We start from the raw sequence: 22,098 nt of genomic DNA, 5'->3' as shown, positions 1-22,098 counted from the left end.
CGTACTTCTTTCGAAATGAAGCTGGTGACAACGTTACTGTCAAGAGAGAACGGTATAGATCGCCGATAACCAACTTTTTATTGCCACAATTGAAAGAAGTTGATCTAGACAACATCTGGTTTCAACAAGACGGGGCTACGTGCCAAACAGCACGTGCAACAACCGAATTATTGCGAGAACAGTTTGGAGATCAGCTTATTTCAAGAAATTGTGACATTGAATGACCTCCAAAAAGTTGTGATTTAACACCATTCAACTCCCTTCTTGTGGGGTTATTTGAAGTCATTGGTCTCTAGCAATAAACCACTGTCTTCAAGCTTTAGAAGTCAATATTGAATGAGCTATTCATCACATACGACTTGATTTTAGCGGTGCTGCTAATGTTCTTACCTTGCACATAAAGTATGGCAGCCGTAAATGTCGCACAAAAAATATACCAAGCTATATACAAACTAGCAGAGCTTATTGACAAACCCTGATACGCCCATTCATAAATAAATATATGACGACAGGAATAAAAGTAAAAATTCTTTAGTTAAGTAAAAACCATTTCGAAGAACTTGTTCCTCTTTTTGGTGATTTTTTGTGCCCCGGCTGATTTAAAGCGCACCCTTAAAAACTACGAAATACTTGATAGCGCGGGAGGTTTCTTAACAATATTATTCACATTTTCATGTCCTTTATTTTCGACAGCACACCTAACTACCCAGTGACGCCTTCAAAAATCGGCGCGGCAACGAGTAAACGCCTGAAAAGGGAAACCGAAATGCAGTGGAGCGTCTAAAAACAAACAAACCAACAGTCAAGCGATAGTTTTGACAGAGGCGAGTGATGAAACTACAATGATAAGAATAAGAGTGAGAGAGAGAAGAGAGTGAGAGAGACAGCAACTTACGGAAAAGCTACTGAATTTAGCTTGACAGCTCAACTGGCGCAATTGGGTGGTGGATTGCGGTGGTGCCCCAACCAAACCGACTCACCCAGCACAAGAGACCCTACATGCTTTTTATTGTAACGCAGTAATCAACGACTGTAACGGTGAAATGTAGATTTAGAGCAGCGAAAAAGGAAAAAATACACAACTTACACTATAAATAAATGTAGCTCAGCTTTTTGAGTGTGCACATGTGTAGGAGCGGCTGTGACAGTATGCGACAGAAGACTTAGCTGCATGATTTTTACGCCTAACACCCCCTTTCTACTCAACAACAACAACAGGCGCCGTACATACTTAACGGTATCACAATCAAATGGGTGACTGGGAGGTAAACCCAATGAAAAGTACGGACGTAAGAAGGTAAGTGTAGGTTTACAAGTCCCCGGACGCTGGTAAATATTTCTTATCTCAGTATTTTGCTAGCTTAGGCTAAGTACATAGTATATTTCAAGAGAGCTGAAAAGGCACTCGAAATTTTAATTATAATTTCCAGAGTTTTATTTAACACTAATGTTTTAATTTAGAAATAATCAATAATAAGGATCCAATAACAAGTACTGAAAAAAGCAATATTAACTTTCTAAACCCTGGATTTTCAACTCGTGAGTACAGAGAGTAGCCACACTGAGCAAAACTCTTAACCTTAATAATGCCTTAATCAGGTAGATTGAGAGCGACTGTAACTAAAACAAAGCATTATTTAGATACCCACATTTCTCTTCTGTTTTGCACTGCGCTCCGCTATCTGCTCAGCCTAAGCCTCAAAATTACCACGGTTGCTGCTGTTGCGTTGCTTTGCTATGATCTTGACAAACCTCTGCAGCGGGTCTCTGCGGCTGTGGCAAACTAAATTGCACATTAATGTTTTGCAAGTCCCGCATGACACCCCCTCCTCACCTGCATCGCAAAAGTCCAACCAAATGTGTTGGCTTCACTCCGTTTGCGGCCCGGGTTGTAATTTTCCCACTTTTTTGTTTCATTGCGGCTTTTTATTCGCTCATTACTTTGCATCTTGCATCTCTCTTCTTTCGCGCTTTTGTTTTGGTTGGTTTTTCTGCAACTATTTGTCACTCATACATCTACACACACGGTGATATATAGTATATATATCGTAATAGTTGATATTTTCCTCGGTTTTGCATTTCGCTCAGTCACTCTTCGAGCAGTACATTTGCACATTCGCATTCATATTCACATTGTATTGCGAATTGAAATGAGGACACACGGCTTTTTTCGTTCCATTTTTTCTTGTTTTTTTTTTTTTTGCTGATTAAAGTGAATATCTCTCAGAGTTTTTCCATTTTTTTATCTCATCTGTTTGCTTTTAGTTAGAAAACTATGTGTGCAAACATTAACTTATACATTTGTACATATAGTAAATATGTAGGTATGCATATGCTAACGTGAACTTAATGTTGCATTTTCCGCTGCGGTGAGAACCAACACACATCCATACATACATTCATACGTATTTACTTGAGTGGTCGTGGCTTATTTGTGGGAAGCCATCGCATGAATGAGTATAAAAGTGAGTAAAGGGAAACTATGATGAAAATATGCACGCATACAGTCGTGTGTAAAATAATTTCTATACATTGTAAATATAATACAATTACATAGTGTGTTATACGCAAAATAAAAAGAAACAGGGTGACAATGACAGCAAATCAGCAAATACGCCTCCACGAGAGCTAATACTTATGATAGTTGGAAGACATAGTGGAGTTTCAACCTTCAAATTACAACTTATATAACATCTCCCAAAATTTAAATTGTGTTGCTTGAAATTTTGTGATTCTGATGTAATCTTTTTTTCGCAATTTTTTTGGTCATCCTATTTTATTGAAAAATCCGTTATTATACGTATAAAGTATACAGCGAGTGTTGTATGAATTGCTATTACTTTTAGCACGACTGTATTTGCGAATATAGTATATGTTGTGATTAGCATAATGCAACTAAGAATAAAAATTCTCAAATGACTTTCAGAAGTCTTTTTTCTGCTTAAGCAGCGTAATATGATGTTTTCCAATGACAAATTAAATATGTTTTTTTTATGAACTTTCCTGATACTATATGATTGAAATAATTAACATTTCGCTTTTATACAATTAACGATATTTCTGAATGTTCGATTTCTGAATAAGTGAAGATTTGCAAATTTATCAAATTTTTTTGTTAATTTAAAATAATTCTTCTTTACTCTGGCCACATTAAATTTTTCACTAATAATTTTTTTGTCAATAAAAACTTTTCGTATTACATCGGTTTAAATGAGTTAAGCCTCCCCCACTCTATCCGAGAAAAACTGGCGCACCCTAGCACAACTCAACTCCCTTGAGAAGAACGCCACACTCAACATCTGAGGACAACATGCACTAATACACCACACCTGGGGACAAATTGGATTTCACCACAGCAGATGACAACTATCTAATAACTTACAAAAGGATTGGATCATCGCTGCTTTTTTACATTGGCTTACACACTGCGCCGCGTTGTTGTTGTTGTTTTAACGGAAATCTAATCCCCGTTAGGATGCAAAGTGTCAGTTGTGTTGTCGTCGATGTCATCTAACGGAAGGCCCAAGAAACGTGCTGTTTCGACGGGGTCGGACCAAAGGGAGGAGGGTGTTAGATGAGTAGGGTTCGTAGGGCATGCAAAGAGGTGGTCAGTATCATGCGGAGACTCGTTTCATACTGGACATACATTCGGTATGTCAGGGTCTATTCTGGATAAGTAAGAGTTTAACCTGCTACAGTGCAGCTGGAGCTCTTCGTCTGCTATGGGTGGTGATTTGACTCCAAGAACGCCATTCAAGGGAAGGGAGTCGGTGAAGGTGTTGATGGCTCCACTATGAATGGCGGTCAGTACCTGTCGAAAGTCAATTGCGTCCGAAGTCCCGTCAAGGAAAGATGGCCTGATTTCTGCGAAAACATCCCAGCAGGAACTGCTTGGAGAGGAGTTCATTATGCTCCTTAACTGGGAGCATAAGCGTCTCACTGTGGAGGTGTTCTATGGGAGACATCAAAAGACATCCCGTCGTAGTCCGGAGTGCAGTGTTTTGACAGGTCTGAAGTTTCCTCATCTGCGTGCCACTGCATCCAGGCGACCATATGGGTGCTGCGTAATTAAGGACCGGCCGGCCGATTGCCTTGTATGTTGCCAACAACATTTCTTTGTCTTTTCCCCATGTGCTGCCGGCTAGCGACTTGAGGATTTTGTTGTGGCTCTGTACCTTGGCGATAATCGCGTTCGTGTGGGGAGAGAAGGAGCATAGACTGTCGAAAATTACACCTAAAATCTTGGGATTATTAACAGTCGGAATTTTGACGCCGGCGAATGAAATATTAAGCTCAAGTCTATACTCCTTCGTCCAGTTTGTAAATATGGTCACTGTGGATTTGGTGGGGGAAAGTGTGAGGTTTCGTGCAGTGCAGAGAGGTAGCTGTTTACCTTCGAACACATGCCATCGATTCCATTGCCCGACGCCAATATCGTGCAGTCATCAGCGTACGAGGTTATGGAAACTCCCTCTGGTGGTTGTGGGAGTTTCGAGATGTAGAAATTAAACAGTAGCGGAGAGAGGACACCACCCTGCGGAACCCCTGTTTAATCTTCTCAGTTTAGATGTTTCACCTCGAAATAGTACGAATGACTGCCGACCGCTCAGATAGTTCATCGTCCACCTCTTTAACAATGGAGGGAGCGTAGCTTTTCAATGTCCTGCTGTAGCGTTGTGTGGTTGACCGTGTCAAAAGCTTTTGACAGGTCCAACGCTACGAGGATCGTTCTTTCACTGCGCCGCGTCGACACCTTTCGCATATTTACTTCGATCTACAGATGCCAACTCAATTCCTTTTTTACATTTCGCACATCAACATCCATTTTGGACTTTCTATTCGACACTGTGCCGCACTTGTTTCGATCGACATCGTTCCATTCGCGCTGACTTACAGCGATCCAACACAGTTCGACGCGATAGGTTATTAAACTTTTGTTCTGTAAACAAAGGATCATTCTAAATAAATTGTACATTTTAAATTCACAAATACATCTTTTCTTTTTAAATACTCGCGCGAGTGTGAGTGCAAATTGTAACTTTAAAATACAGTGGTTTGTATTCGACAATAAATTGGGTCAACATTTATTCAAAATCATTTAATTAACTTGATAATAAACATGACGACCCCGATTCACACGTTTCTTTGGTTACAACTCTGCTTCAAACAAACAAATACAAATAGTAGATATTATCTCTGTTTTGAACTTTTTTCGTTCCAGTGGGTGCTGTAGTATTTGGATCGTGTTTAAAGAGAAACATATTTGTACGTATTTAATTTGAATTAATAACGATCTGAATAGCCAACTTCATATTTCCAGCCTTCCCAGTTGCTCGTATGAGTGAGAGCTTTTTTAAAATCAAGAAAAACAAAAAATTTCTTTGCTTCGCTGAATATGAATGGAAAGTTGATATACATTTGTAATTTATTTATTACTTTCGTTATTACCTTATCTTATTTTCAGATAGATTTTTATACCCAGATCAGGGTTATTAAGTTTATAAATTTTCATAAGAAAAGTTAAAAACTATGTTATTGCATATTGTTAAAATTTGATCTTTCATTTACCCAAAAAAAATTATTCTTCTAATGCATCTATGTAAAAAGTTATGACGGAACATGTGTGAGACTCGAGTTAGTCCAATGAGTTTTGTCCGACACTGTACATATATAAATGATAAGTATGTTGAGCTGAGTCGATTTAGCCATGTCCGTCTGTATATATACGAACTAGTCCCAGTTTTTAAGATATCGTTTTGAAATTTTTTTTTAGAATGGAATCATATCCCAAAGGACATCTGCAAAAGTTTAGTGGAGTCAATGTCTCGCAGATGTCAAGCCATGATTGGCAGCAATGGGTTTGCAACCAAATATTAACTTTAAAACCGAAATAAGAGCATTTTTCCAAAAAAAAGAAATCGTTATTAATTAGTTGAACGACCGATTTTTGACTTTGAAGTCGTAAAATGCCTTTATTTTACAAAAGCAACGATATAATAAAAATTTGCGAATTTACAGTAACTATATTTACACCATTTATATTTAAGACATATGAATGTATGGTTAAACATTTTTTTCGAAAAACAAAATATCAACCAATTTGGATTTTTCCTATCAGCGTTGTTAATTAGTTGCACGCATCTGTATATATACATACATATGTTTATAGAAAACTTTTGAACTCAAATTCGTTATCAGGCTCGTAGACCTCTTAGCAGATCAGTCAACAAGAGAGTAAAGAACGAATTGAAATAAGAGATATGAGAAGATAAGTAGGAGAGGTTAAACAAGAATGAAAATAAAAGTATATGTTGTTGTTAGTGATTTATGTCCATATTCGTTATATGATTTAATAAATTGGGCTGAGAAACTTTTATTGGACAATATTACTATAGATACTTAAAAAGTGCAGGGTCACTCACAGTCGTGTGAGCTTCTATAGCATTTCCTTTAGAGTCTTATCTGTTTAATCTTTTGTTTATACATCCTATTTTGAAAACAATCATTAAAAGAAGCAAAAATATGAATAACAAAAGAATTGTAGAGGAAATTATTATATTTTTTTGAATAACATTCATGTTTTGGATCCGAAAGCGATAAAATTTATAATAGTCATTTATCCTGTTTAGGAAAATTATGTCCTAGTTCAGTAATTCCCTTGAGTTTAACTTTTTTTTAATTTTCGGAAGGAAAGCGAGCGTGGCTATAAGTACCATAACATAAATTTGATACTTTGGATTTGTTCTGAAAGAACATGCAACGAAGTTTGTAACAAATTTCATAAAAAACATGAAATCTGAACTTTTATTTTAGGCAAAAAAATTCAAAATCATAAATATTTTTATTTTTTTGTTATTACGTGATTTTAAAAATAAAACATATAATGAATACGATAAGTATATTTCTTTCTTCAAACTTTTCGATTTAAATTTTGGTTCTTAATATTCGCCAAACAGACCTACATATGTATGTAGTTATTGCATTGTGAATATACCAAATTCATTGGCATGCAAAAAAAAGTTTAGTCACATTGTTGCCAGTATTACTCGCAACATCGACGAACAAAAAATTTGGTTGTTGGTTATACTAAAATATTGACACATGTGCCCCCTCCACACACATTGCTTCACATATTCACGCGCTTCATTATTATGAACTATTTTTAATATTTTGTGTACACAAGTAATAATTTCTGCTTATTTCAGTTGCCAACGCATACAACAGAGAGCCAAGAATTTAAAAAGTAAATAAATTTTACGAGTTAAGAAACTGCTAACTCGTCCGGTAGCCTGACTCGTGTATCTAAGCACACGACGATTTGGTTACTCGTCGTGCTGTGTGCGTGTGTGTTTGTGGGGAGAATGTGCTTCAAAAGGGGAATGAGTTCATTCAACTGCCAAAAAGATAGAATTAAACTGAAAGCAATAACAACAAACTACACAGAATGCGGCAAAACAGATTTTAAAGTTGCCTTGGTGTGTAGAGGTCGTCGCAAGAATGGCGGCAAAGTCGAAGGCGCACACACAGGCAAGACGACGCGAAGGCAAGAAGCCGGAATAAAATAGCATTTGAAACTATGGCAATGGCAAATCATAGGCACCAGCAAATTGCAGCGGAACGCAAATGGGCTGAGGTAAAATTTGAGTAACGCTAAACAGAATAGCAGTGGCTACGGCACCAAAGCAAAACAACCGATGCATTTTCGTTTCGTGCGTTTGGACTGCGGCTGCAGCTGACTTGATTTTTGGCGCTTTGGTTGCTTTGGTTGCTTTGTTTGCCTCCTATAATTGTGCCTTTTGGTTAAGATTTTTTGGTTATTTTTAGTTTTTGACTGTGCTTCTGTAGTTGATGTAATATTTACAATGCATTAAATACATTTGTGGAAATATAAATATGTACATATGTAACGTACAGTTGTGGCCAAAGCAATCGGATCACCACTTAGTAATTTATAAATACATATTTTTAAATTTTATTCTTCGAATTAGAGCAAGTTTGGCTATTGTAATTTCTTAATTTGGCGACGTGTAACAAAAATACTTAACTGGATAACATCCAAAATATCATCAATGAAAATTAATATTAGAATAACAATAAATTAGATTCCAATTTCCAAGTGCTAAAATGTGGAAAAAGAATAAAACCCGACGTCGTATATTCCAAAGAAATTATAACCTAAAATACTATGAATTTTATAAAATATAAAACTATGAGTGACCATATTTATTCGTTCTTGACTGCATGGAACTTTCATGCGTTTAATCTTTTGGTTTTACATTATTTCATTTGAGACAATCGCCTTCGCATCTTGTTTATTCAAATGCCAAACCGAAGACCAAACCGCAATAAGCAGCAAGAAATCATAGAAACAGGAAACACGGCGACTACAGAGCTGTAAAACATGCGTACATATGTACATACATACATGCATACATTCATATGAATAGTTCGTAAGTGTAGTTCTGCTGATGTTGCCAAAAATAGTTGTGAAAGCTTACAAATTGTTTTTATTTTTACATTTTGCTGTCAATGTTCTCGGAAATGCATTACAAGATGAGGTAGAAATACACCATTCTCTCGATTATAATTACTAAAAACGTATTCCATGGAATACAAAAGATATTTTATGAAGATCCTTATCTTGACTAATCGCTTTCAATGGCAGCTATAACGGTCCGATCTGAACAATTTGTTCAAAGATTTTACCAATGCCTTGGACAATAATTTTTTTGCCAAATTTCCTTAAGTTACATATGTCGTCAGAAAAGAACCGTATTTTGATCGATCCAATCTAAAACCTTTATTCAGACTGTAACGTTGCCATTGAAAAAAATTCATCCCAAATTTCATGATATCTTGTCAAATAACACAATGACGTGTTCAAATTTTCAGGTCGATATCGCAAAACCTACTAGTTTACATATATACAGTTAGACTTTACAGAATTTCACGCTGATCAGTTATATATATAAGTAAATCCCTTATAGGGTCTTCGAGTTTCTTTCTGGGCGTTACAAATCTAGTGACATAATAAATATAAGTACCCTGTTCAGAGAACAAAATATAGATTGCTTATTCAACGATCTTTCATATATTGGTCTAAACGCGCCCACTGTATCTAAGCAACTAAGTCCACAAATGAACCAATTGTAACAATTAGAAATAAAAATGATTCGGTTCAGACTCGTATCACCAGCAACTTTATTTATAAACACCGTGTATAAGTGTGGATAAGTTCAGCGAAATGTTTCAAAGGCGTTGATGCGCAACATTTTGCCCGTTTGTCACTTAAACGCTATTCATCATCACCACTATATTTGTGATATATTTAGCAAAATTGGCATTTTACTTTTATGTTTCCTGATGTTCACATTTATTTTGTGTTCAGCAATTTTTTACCTATTTTTATGTTTCATGGCAAATGACTCAATGCGGCGATGGCGCACACGCGACTAACGCAAGACGACTCATTTGAAAAATGTTTCTTGGCAAGTCTGCAGTTGAAAATGAAATTAATAATTGTCGCACAGAGAAAAATTAAATTCATTTAAAACCACATTTTCATTCGTCTCCTTCATTTGTTTCATTTCTTTTTCTTCTTCAGCAGACACTTGCACTCACTTGACCTCCAAGTAAAAGCAGAGAAATTTTATTATTTTTATAATTCACAGATGAGGTATATTTATGTTTCTATAAAAATTTATTTCTAATTTGATTTTTTATATGTATGTATGTATATGCATGTGCAGTGATGTGGTAAACTCACATATTTACATATATGTACATATGTATAAGCAAGTTTAAATTATGCAAAATAAAAAATATTTTATTTTATTTATTATATGTAAAATAATACTACAATTATTATTGTACAGAATGAAAAGGGCACTAACTGCAGAGACTAAAAAAAATAAAAAATATATTTTTATTAATTGTTAAGCAAAAAATTCTTAAATTTATGTACCAACTTGTATTTTGCAAGAATTTTTGTGATCGGGCTATACTTAGATATACATAAATAAGCGTAGACATTTATATTGAATTTAAATACATACACTTAGAAAGGTGTACATTGTATAAATACAAAGAATATATTCCAATTTATATAGTTTTATGAGTTAATTTTACAGACAAAAACAACAATAACTAAGTACAAATCTAAAATAAAAATCAGGACATCATCATTAACAATGAAAATGTTATAACATATTGATTTCATTTATATATAAACAGCTGTCAAGTTGTCATTTTAACATTAACAAACAATCAGTCATCAAATTGTGGCACAAATTCAGTTGTAGCACATTCGGTAGTTTTGAAATAACACATGCACTGTTACTTTTTAATATTGATGATTTTCCTTTAATTTTATTTTATGCACATTTGGTTTAGTTTGGTTTTACACTTCAATATCAGATTCTAATTATGTTTTAAATCTACATTAACCTAAAAGTGTATATATTCTGAGAGGTAACTTCTTCAGTCAGTGACTTTTGGGTGATTAGAATTTACTATTTCCAGCCTTAAAGCTCATTTACGCCTATATGCTTTTACCCAGTTCAAGCTATTTCACATCACAATAATCACCACAAATATTTTCACACCTTCTGATCAGTTTCTCCAACATTTTCTTCAAAGAACCTTTAATGGTGAAAAGCGACAAAAAATTCATTTGTATTATTTTTATAAAAATTCCGAAAAGCTAACCAATCACTAAAATACCGATATTTTAAAATGAGCCGTCATTTTTCGGAAAAAAAATTGCAGTTTTCCAGATTTCCACCATAATGCTATTTGTACTCAATGAGATTATAGCTTTGTTTGTTTTAAAATGACCAAGCGAATGACGGACACACCTTTTTCCCATCGTGAAACTTTGTGATTTTTTATTTTTTATTTTTAAAAATTACTTTTGTAAACTCGAATATTAAAACATAAAAATGTACGCAGGTATAAATAACTGATAAAAATTATATGTGACCTGGTCTACGGAAAGGGGGCTTAGGTGTCAAAAAAAGGAGAACAACTAATGAGATAACGAAAAACTGACGATTATTTTTAACAGCTTTTCTCAGAAAACTAGTTTTCACACGTTAGCTCCCTTTTCGTAGACCAGGTCACATATAATAAAATTTTTTTTACCAAATGTTACTAAAATTGAGACCTCTGGACTGAGAATACCTCCTTAAACACATAATTATAAAACACTTCAAACACATTAACATAATGTAAATTATAAAACCATCAAAAACTTAATAATTGGAACTAGTACAACCCAAATGTTGGGATTCAAAAATAGATTTTTATTAAATGTTATACATTTTATGTACAATTGAGGATTTTATACACCGGTATGAACAATTCGAATTTTTAGAGTAATAGTTTATTTACAATTTGCATGTAAATCACACCAATTTCTGAAACAAAAACACTTCGATTTCAAATGCTAATACAAAATGCATTCCACAATATGTACATAACCTAACAATGTTAACAAAAATAGAAACGATGGCAACGATAGAAGTGGGGTAAAGCATGAATGCCAACAAATTGTAGCATTAAATGAAACTTTGTATGAGTTCCCCAAACAACAACAATCAAGAAATCGAACGAACTACCATTTTATATTTGGCTCGTGTGCTCAATTGGACCGACACATTAACAATCACTGACGATGGAGGAAAAGAAGAACGAATAATGCCCGTAACGAAATATGGAGGCACAGCTGAAGTTAGACGAATATAAATAACAACGGCAACAGCTAAGTGTAATAGAAGAAATGCGGCAACTGCAGACGAGCCAATAGCAGTAATACGTATATAAAACAGACAACAAAAACAATTTTTGTTGCAATGGCCAGCTGCAGCCAGGCAGAAGACAAAACTTAATAATAAAAACCATTGCAGCGATAAACAACGCAGCAGCAGCATAACTCCAACCGCAGCAGCAAACAGTGAAAAAGCTAAAATGGAGCTGATGATGATGATGTGCAGGCGGGCGCAAAGGCAGGTGTACGTATGTAAGTGTTCCGAGTGATCGATAGAGGTGTGGGGATGAGGAGGGCGGCAGCTGCGACACGAAACTGGTTTCAAATGGAAACAGCTACACACAAACACATTTACGAAAAGGAAACTTAAATTAACAGCAAACAGATAGATAGACAAAACAGAAAATATATACGTATGTACCAACGTTTATGTGTAAGCACGTAGGTATGTAAGAATGGGTGGCCAAACTCAGAAGATAGTGAGGCCATACGAGGCCATACATAGTAGAAGCGGCAATTGAAATTGAAGTGAAGTGCGAGCATAAAACCAAAGCGCTGATGTCGACAATGAAGAAGAAACGTAAAATAAATGAAAAAAAAAAAAAAACATATTATATTGTATTCAGCCGAAGCATATAACACGAACGAAACGAGATAAGCATAACAGCGGCAAACTACATATATACAGATCCACATGTATGCGTGTAGAATGCAGCGGTTGCCGTAGAGGACGTGCGACGACCAACAAGCTTTTTAAAAATATCATGGAAGTGAAAAAGATCAGGCAGCCAGAATCGAGACAGTAATGCATCACACATTAATTTGTACACACTAGTGCATTGCTTTGAAATAAAATTCACTACTAAAATTTTGCTGCATTACTTTACTTGCTTAGAAGCTACTGGCGCAGAACTGGCGTAGAGTCGGAAGAACGAAAAGCTAAACAAACAATCAGTTAGCATGTGCCTTGTGGCCGCCATTGGTGCTGCAGCTGCCCACTATTGTCGGCTCTGGGTAACGAGTTGCTGCGCGCGCCCAACTAACTTCACAGACTTAGTAGATACACAGAAATTGCTTGCATTATTTTGGTGTATTATTTTTCGTTTCTTTGGATATATCAACTGCTTAAATTTAAATTGGTTTTTGGCTACAGCTGCATGGCTGAAGCATTTTGGACAATGAATATACTATTTGTTATTTGACATTTACATACATATATAGAAAAGTAGTTAGATCGTAAGACATTTTAATAGCTTAACTTTTATAAATCAAGGATACAAATACATATTTAAGTTTTAAATATTTTTTTTTATTATTTATTATTATCTAACAACTTGTAATATATTTTTAGTTTAGTTGAACTTTAGTTGAGTTTGTAGTTTACAGTAATTTATTTTTTGTTTCTAGTTAAAATAGGTAGCTCATAAATCTTCTTTTGAGATTAGAACTTTTCATATGAATAAACATATAATGTTAGAGGCAATGTAATCCAATAAATTATTATATGCAAAGAAATCGAACAAAATCTGACAATATTGCGGGATATGTAAATATCTGAATCTTTCCACCCAACAAATCAATTTCTTCAAAGTATTATTTCCTCATGAAGCAAATTAGTTAATTAAAAACTATTTACTTTAATTACTAAGATGATCACATTTTTGTTGTGATTTTAATTTCAGCAAATATTTGTAAGTGTTACAAACCGCCGATTGATTTGTAATCGAAAATACATATCACACGTAAATTTCATGCTAAAATTTCAAATATGACAATTATACACACCTTATTTGATTGATTTAAATCTCTATGTTGACGACGGCGACCACTTTTCTTCCACTATACTCGGTAGAGTTTTTATGATTTAAAACCGGCGAACGTAAACTTTCTCACGATTTCACGCGTATAATATTGGCATTTTGTAATAAAAATTCCTAGCAATTTTTTTTCTTATTTCAATGCTAATTACATATGTGTAAACTGTAAACAATCTGTCTCGGTTATAATGCGAGTTTAGCACTTTCGATATTTTTGCGGGGAAGACATTTCTCTATTCAATTCATGAAACCGTAAATTTAAATTATTATTATTATATTAATTGTCTACAGTTGAGTTTTTTATGACATTTGTTTCATCAAATTAATTTTCTAATTTTTGTCTGCCAATTAATTTTAATTGTTTTAGTTAGTATACTCGAACATATGCATAAATAATGGTTTTAACTTTATTATAATTTCTCTTTTCGCGCACGTATTCCAAATTTTATATTTAATATATTTATAATGCCTTAAATCCGCGATACAAACACATTTAACAAGGTTTTTCATATGCAAGTAAAATGTTCACCTCTGGCTTTTCTCGCCTATTTAACAACTGATTTCAATTTGCGAATTAATTACATATATTCATTAATTAAATGTCTTTATTCGTATGCGTAAATGAAAACTTTCAAACTATGTAACAAAAATTTATTAAAATAAAGTTGTACACAAATAATTGCTTATTGCAACTTATCGTTTCTTTATTGTATAACAGTTGTTCAAACTCCACTCTGCTTTGCTTTCGACGAATTTTCGTAGATATGTACATATTTTATACACTTATGAAACCACCCGTTTCTACGTTTTTATACCTTATTTCAACTTTTTTCGCTGTTTTGTTTTGTCCCACACAAGTGTACACACACGTACGCATGTATATATATTAAAATTAATGAAATAAAAAATAAATAAAATTAACTGCTTGCTTTCATTTGCCTTGTCGGTGTTTCCACTTATTTAATACATTTCCATCCCTCTATAGCTTCCTCTAACTTCTGATTTCTACATTCTATTTTTCGTCACCATCAGCTATTTTTGTATGTATTGAAAGACTGCTATCAACTTTACAAAGTCTTGACGTCTTCAGTCGCACCGTCTAGCTCAATATATGCTGCAGTCAGCGTCAACGTCGGCGTCAGTGTAGTCGGTTGTCTTAATCGCGGTTGTTGTTGTTGCAGTTGCTATTTTTGCTGTTTTATTTAATTGATTCGGTTTTTTTACTTTTTGCTTTTTGTTTGCTGCTTATAGTTGTTTTTATTATTGTTGTTTCTTCAGGCTCTTAATTTTTTCAACGTTTGCATTCTTCTCACATACGTTTTGCACTTTTCGCCTTCTCTTCTCTTCCATTGCATACCACTCTTCGGTTCAATACGTTTAAATAATTTTTGGTTCACACTTTACACACTTAACTTTTCAATTATGTATTTTTCATTTTTATACTTTAATAATTTTTATTCCACTTTTACTTTACACTTTTTATGAACTCATAATCGTCACTTTACTAATTTTCTTCGCTCAACACATTCGGTTTTTCATTCATACTTCTTTCTTCATCTATCTATTTCAATCGATGCTCATTTCGGCTCTACACAATATTCCTTTTTCACTTTGCTCTTGTTTATAAATTACACCCTTTTAGCAGAGCACCTTCAAATCACTCCGATTTTTTCTAAAATTAATTATTTTCACTGCTCTGTTCAAATTTGTAGCATAATTTCAATCCTCCACACGTTCTATTAACAGTTTGCGCCATTTCCCCCCTTTTCAATTTAATCGTCTGGCTCACTGGCAATTGAAGAAGGAACTGAAATAAATCAACTTTTCACGTTCTCAGCCACCCGACTGTTCCACAGTACTGAATGTTCCTATAGCTTCGCACCTTGCGCTGAATGCGTCATGGCGACGCTGAATTGGGTGTCGGCCATTTTGAAATAGCTGTCATATATTCAATTAACTTAACGAAGGTTCAATTGAGGCATTTATCAGCGGATTTTTCGCCATGGGCGTTGGCAATGAATTGAGAAATTTCGTGGCAACAGATATCTGCTGTGATACTAACAAAACTTTACAATAACGAAGTATATCAACTAGATTTTTGAGTAGAGAATGTTAATGAACAACAATTGTACTTTCTTATTTATTATTATTCTCTGGTCGAATGATGAATCAAATATTTTTAAATACTAAATTGTAGTTATTTGTTTAGCGGACTCGAGTCAAATAAAAGTAGCTCGCTACTTGCCGTAAGATGGCACTGTAATTCTTTAGAAGCTGTGGCATCCTAGAGGTAAACAGTGTTGTGGTTATAAAATGAAAAGTGAAATTTATTTAATTTTAATTCTTAATTAATAAACATTAATATTAAAACAGTTATTATGAATAATTTATTAAAAAGCGTAATGTTATTTGCGAAATGTGTTTTAAAGAAAGAATACATTTTCATTCCAAATCTCATTGGTAACGCCCTTTTTGGCGGAGACAACTAAACATGACAACATTGTTAATTGTTGCAGTTTGATTTTGTTGTGGATTTTTACGAACAGAGTCGCCGTAGATTCAGTCCGATTTGGAAGTGCAGAAATTTTGTAGTGTCTGATCAGTAGAGAATTTTTTAAACAAAATAAAAGTGTTATTAAAATAAAGGTTATTATACATTCACAGTTGCAAAAACGTGCAGAGTGTAATTGGCTTAAGAGAAAATTGTTATCGTGCGTTTATTGGCAGATGTGTTCGTTTAATTTTCCTGTATCGTGTATTTAATTCGAAAACTTTTATACGGCGTTTTATTTACAATGTTGGGTTTGTTTAAGGTTAACGTTTAGCTTGAAGAAGTTAATTTTGTGATTGATTTGTGTAATTTTTAATGCCAAGATTAAAAATATAAATCAATTTTGTGGCGTGTAAGCTACCAAAAAAAGTAAAATAAAACAACAGCAGACTAAGCGGAAAAGAAGAAAAGAAAATGAAAGAAAATTGAGCACACAGTTTATTTTGTATCTCTCGTTGAAGTGTAAAAGAGTCGGGAAAAATTGAGTTAGATACATTTATTTCAAAAGTTTCAATATATTTCTAATAAAATACTATCCTAAAGTAGACAACTTGGTTTTGTCTAAACAAATAACAAAGACGTGAATTGCCTGGTAAAAAAAGGAGTGTCGTTTGTTGCAGGGGAAAACTGCTAAGGAAAGCAAAACAAAACGGAATGCGAGAAAAATAAATGGAAGACAAACAAAAATAAAGAGGTAAGGAAGCTGGAAAAATATTGCATAAACTAAGAAAACTTAAGAAACTCAAAAAATATAAAATGTATGAAAATAATCTAATGTAATTAGAGGAAATTATGAACTGTAGTTGTAAACGCCTACATCAAAATCTCATCTGCTTTAGCACAGGACGAAAATATAAAAAACATTTGAAACAATAATATTGAATGAATTATACATACATATGTATATTTGGAAATAATTATGACTACCTTTATATGAAGGTGCATAATTCGCAGATATAAAGTAAGCGTTCAATTTGGTGACATCTAAACATACGTATGTACATACATATACAAATGTATACGGTGCAAACTTTTTATGTGCAGCGGGCTTCAGAAAAATGTTATAATGAAGGGTGTGCATAGGGTGCATTTGGTAATGCATTAATTATATTAATATTTAAAGGATAAATTACATTTGCGAAATAATTTGAGCACTGTGGAAAAATATAATGCTTATTAAAGTATGGACATCATAATAATAGCAATTAAAGAAATAACAATAAATTCAATTAGACTCAATTTAATATTAAGAAGAAAGTTGCGACGAAGAAAGTTTACATGCATTCCAAATCAATTACAGACAATCTACAGGCCACTGGTGACTAACATATTTGAACATACATATGTACATACATGTGTGTGTATGTACGTATGCCTGCTGTACAAATCGTCTGATTGAAATGGAAAATACTTTTGCCTACATAACCAACTTACAATTGGTTGGTCGTCAAGCCGGTAAACTCCAGCTCACAAATCACAATATATCTCAAGTAAACATTTATGGGATTGTAAGCTGCAAAAGACAGGGGTATACATACATACATACCATAGTGTCAACAATGGCGCGCTGTTCATGCTGCAACAATAGTCACCCAATTGAATTAAATCTATTTTAATCTGCGAAGCTGAACCAAATTAAATGAAAAAGCAACAAATCATTCATAAAAATTACTATATTTTAAGCTCTTGGGGCAATACAAATATTTTTACAAGCTTGCTAGATGTGTCAGATATCTTTTACTTTTGAGCGAAAACTCATTGCGATGTTTCGGTTACGATTTTTTGTTTTTATCATGAAAATTACCGCTGTACCGCTGTTGTTATCCTTAACCCATTGAGCCCACTATGTTCGTAATTCATATACATATAGTAAATATGAATATCATTTCTTCATAATATAATTACGTTATAAACAGCAAGGAAAGTGTACTGGCAGTGATGTTGCCACTGCCATGCGCCACCAATTTTCCCTTCTGATCCTTATATGCCAGGAAACTTCTATGACAGCTGGCTGACTGATGGTTGAAGTCCACAGACGAAGTCCCAAAAATATCATACAAATGGCAAATCAAATGAATACACCAAAACAAATTTATTGGACAGCGAAACATGCAGGAACGTGCACAAACATTTTTCATTTATATATCATTTGTTGCATTTTGACATTTAATGTTCACACTTATTTTTGTTTGTGTCGAATTGTTGTCACTTTTATATTGTTTGATTCTGTGCTTGTTTTGCCATTACTGTTGCTAATGCTCTTATGTTCGTACATTTGTTTGCATTGTATTTACTGGGTCTGCTAGCGGAAACGTTCACACTTGAGCTATTTGCTCACAAAGCGATATGTCACCTACGGCCAATCCGCCTGTTTTTCTAGCATATGTACATATACATATACTTTTAGGTTTATTTACTTTCTTTGCTTTCTCGTTGGTTTTCATTGATGGTGCTGCCACCTGTGACGTCGGCAACTTAAATTCGTGCTCTTAGGTTTTATTTTCGCTATATATAAGTGTTAATACACATATGTATGTACATATGTATTTATATACATATGTATGTACTATGTACATTCGTATTTTGTGAGGGTTCAGCCGATTTGACTGGGGCACTGACAGTGCCGGTGTCTGGATTGGCGTGTGTGTTTGCAAGTTTTTTTGTTTTAAAGCTGTTTGTTAAAGTTAAATTTGTCAGTTCTCTGTTATATTATATTATTTAAGATGGAAAATAGTATATAATTTAAAAATATAATTTTTGCTCTTTAATATTTGGATATAAAATTAAAAGAATGCACATTTTATATGTTGATAAAATCCATATGTTAAATAAATTTAGTTACCTTTTAATCTACTTCTTGTAAAACAGTTGAACTTCCATAACTCGAACTCCTGAATTCGCAATAGAATTTAAATTTCATACAAGTTTTCTTTCATAAATAGAACTTTTAAATTGGCACGTGATTCTCTAAGTCTTATTTTTCGGTGTAATCCCACTTTGTAAACAGGTGCTCGCGTAGAAGTCGCCACACGTATTTATCCCTTCAAATAATACTTTTACAGATATTATTGAGTTGAGCAATGAGAATTGCTCAGCCGGATTTATAACAAACTGTAGATCCGAATATTTTTGACCCAACGAATATATGGCGCTAGATCATGGAAAACGATGAGTATGAAATTATTGAACCGTCATCCAAAAATCTTGTAACGGAAACCTAATACATCTGACGTTCACCACAAATAACTAAACAGATTAGAATCTCTTTTCATTAAATCTGCTGGTTTGTTTCAGAGAGAATGTATTTCAGCCAAAATTTACCGAATACATGTTTTATGTGCGTAAGCAAAAAACTTTAGAAAAGTAAATAAATAAAACTGTTTATAAATCTACATCTTGCGTTTGGAAAAATTTTATTTTTTAATCAAAACTTCTATAACTCGAATTTTTTTTTGGATTATGGTGATTCGAGTTAGAGAAGTTCAACTGTATTTTAAATATTTATTGTTGACATTGACTCTGACAGCTACAACAATTATGTACGCACTTGTAAAACAGCCTAAAGTGCCTTAAATTGCATGAATGTGCAACAAAGAAACATCCATACATTCATAAATACATACATTATACGTATTGCGCCGCATTTGACATATTCCTCCCATCCACTTCAAAAGACATCCGTTCTCAACCTAAACGATCAAAATTTTAAAGTTTATGAAATGTATTACATGCACCATACATATGTACATATTTATGCTTGTTGGCACTTATGTAAGTTAAGAGAAGCTTGCCAGCAGATTTTGTGGGACTTATGTAAATATAAGTATGTACATATACTATCTTCATATTTGTCATTCGGCAATCACAGCTGACCAGTTGGACGAGCACTATGCATGATATGTAATCAAGTGTGTATGTTTTTTATGTTTTGACTCAGCTGTTTAACTTTAAAGGTCGTACTCGTGGTCTGCTGTGAACAAAAAGTAAAAATTAATGCGAAAAACCACAGTCTGCTGATATTACTGCTTCGATTTTTTCAACGACACCTTCAACATCTGATGCAAATGCCTTTTAGACTTTGCTTTATAAAAATAAACGCATTCACATATTTAATTATTAAAACACTGGCACTCTTTATGTTTCCATGTTTACTTATTTCCATATTTTTCTATACAATAATTTATATGGAACATTGTTCTTTGCCCTATCAATAATTTCCGTGTTACTTTTTTCTTTTTAATGACTTCCTAAATGACTTTAAATCTTCTCTAAAAAAAACTCTAAAGTAATTGTTGATATTGGCTGACCAGCATGTTTCTACCAACTATTAAATTTTCAGATCAATGCACCTGACATACTTTGCAGTTTTTAGTTTGATCCCTCTGGACTTTCTCTTAGGCATCATCGTCTATTATAAACAACGGAAACCCAGAAAAAAACTATGTGTTCAACGGCTCTCATATCAGGATTGCTAACCTTGTCAACTTTCTTCACTCTGTATTAAACTCCTATGGTGGTACATATATACATTTCAGGCATTCATCAAAAATTCTATTCAGGCTATTTTCGTACCGTTCACTACTGTTTAATTAGTTTCAGTAAATAATTTATTTTTTGTACGCGTTTTCACTTCCTAAATATGATATACATATGTACATATGTATATTATCTTTTCCTTTGCTACTGAATAAACCGATATTGTTTTAACAGTGATTGAGTAAACCCCAGTCAGTTTCTAATTATGTGATCTACTGTATCAAAATAGATACATAGTATGTATTTCACAATTTTGTACTTTTCCTATAATAAATATAAAAGCTATGGTAACTTTAAATATAAAATTGTTTAAAAAGTCATAAAATTTTATTTATATATAAATGAATTTGCCGCCTTTTTTGTTGCGTCTACATATCTAATCATTTCAGATATAAATTCACATGTCTGTGTACGTTTTACACGCAGTCCATTGAAGCACAGATAAGAGTAGACGAAAAAGGATTTTCTTTGATTTATGACTCGGATCAGTGTCGGCACTTATAATCACAGAAATGTATGAATTCGGATACGTTATGAATCATTTCATGTGCACTTGTGCATAACGGTTTAAATTATCTTTTTAGTAATTTAGGTTGCACATTGGTTATGCGCTTCATATTGACACAGTCGGTTTTAAAATCAGTTAAATTATTATTCGTTTCTGAAGTACTTGTATTTGCCATTCTTATGTAATTTTTCAACATAAAAAAAAATTGTTATTAAAAATAGTGCCATACACCTACAGACTAGGGGTCCAAAGTATCTTGCCAATTGAAATAAGCATTTTTAGTTATTATTACATATGATTTAACTCCACGTTTGTCATTAGTTATGTTGCAACACTGTTTATTTACTTTACAACGCAAATTGCAATTGTGTGCCATAATATATTTAAATTCCTTGCCAATCACCTCGTTGCCCAAGCATCATACGCGCACCTATTGTATATTTATTTTTTGTCGCCATTTTCCGCGCCTCGTGTCACTGCGTGACAGTCTATTTTCACGTATGCATAAGCAGCTGTATAAGAAACTGGTTACATACACATGAACACACGACGTTAAGTCGAGTTATTAATTGACATTTCTTTTCATTCGCATATTCTTTTGACGAGTACACGAGTCCACATGCCTCAATTAGTTGTATTCATTGCCTAATTTTTGTTAAATCGCGGAAACTCGTGAGAGATAATCGTTGAATTCGCGTGCTTGGCATTGTAATTGACAATTTGCTGGTCAATCTGCTTGTCTGTCTATGTCATCTATGCCAATTTCTTGTTTTGTTTTGTTAAGTAATTTTACTTAATTAAATTATTTGTTCGTTGCATGCAAGACGGTGAATCACAATAACAAAAAATGCATTATTTTGCTGACACTGGGTCGCGTCACTGAAACTATTCAAAGCATTTGCTTATGTTCTGTAAGTAT

The 22,098-nt window shown here is 33.7% G+C and overlaps 2 protein-coding genes across 7 annotated transcripts in view; one reads left to right on the top strand and one right to left on the bottom strand.

Annotated features, from left to right (window-relative positions):
- LOC126751108 (histone-lysine N-methyltransferase, H3 lysine-79 specific) overlaps window positions 1–15,421 on the bottom strand; it is a 130,159-nt gene extending 114,738 nt beyond the window's left edge. Inside the window, exons 1-2 of one of the 3 annotated variants that reach the window (XM_050461074.1) lie at window positions 14,809–15,421; window positions 13,553–14,220 (exon numbers count right to left, since the gene is read on the bottom strand). The gene's annotated coding sequence lies outside the window, so the exon portion shown is untranslated. The remainder of the gene's footprint in view (window positions 1–13,552; window positions 14,221–14,808) is intronic. The other 2 variants (XM_050461071.1, XM_050461072.1) reach the window with 2 other exon arrangements.
- Window positions 15,422–16,124: 703 nt separating this feature from the next.
- LOC126751117 (transmembrane and coiled-coil domains protein 2) overlaps window positions 16,125–22,098 on the top strand; it is a 64,899-nt gene continuing 58,925 nt past the window's right edge. Inside the window, exons 1-2 of one of the 4 annotated variants that reach the window (XM_050461103.1) lie at window positions 16,129–16,230; window positions 16,682–16,829. The gene's annotated coding sequence lies outside the window, so the exon portion shown is untranslated. Of the gene's footprint in view, window positions 16,830–22,098 lie in introns of all 4 variants that reach the window. The other 3 variants (XM_050461102.1, XM_050461101.1, XM_050461105.1) reach the window with 3 other exon arrangements.

The sequence above is a fragment of the Bactrocera neohumeralis genome, chromosome 2, assembly GCF_024586455.1.
Source record: "Bactrocera neohumeralis isolate Rockhampton chromosome 2, APGP_CSIRO_Bneo_wtdbg2-racon-allhic-juicebox.fasta_v2, whole genome shotgun sequence".
NCBI classification, from domain to species: domain Eukaryota; kingdom Metazoa; phylum Arthropoda; class Insecta; order Diptera; family Tephritidae; genus Bactrocera; species Bactrocera neohumeralis.
Note: the sequence above shows the minus strand (reverse complement) of the source record. Positions and strands in the feature narration are given on the sequence as shown.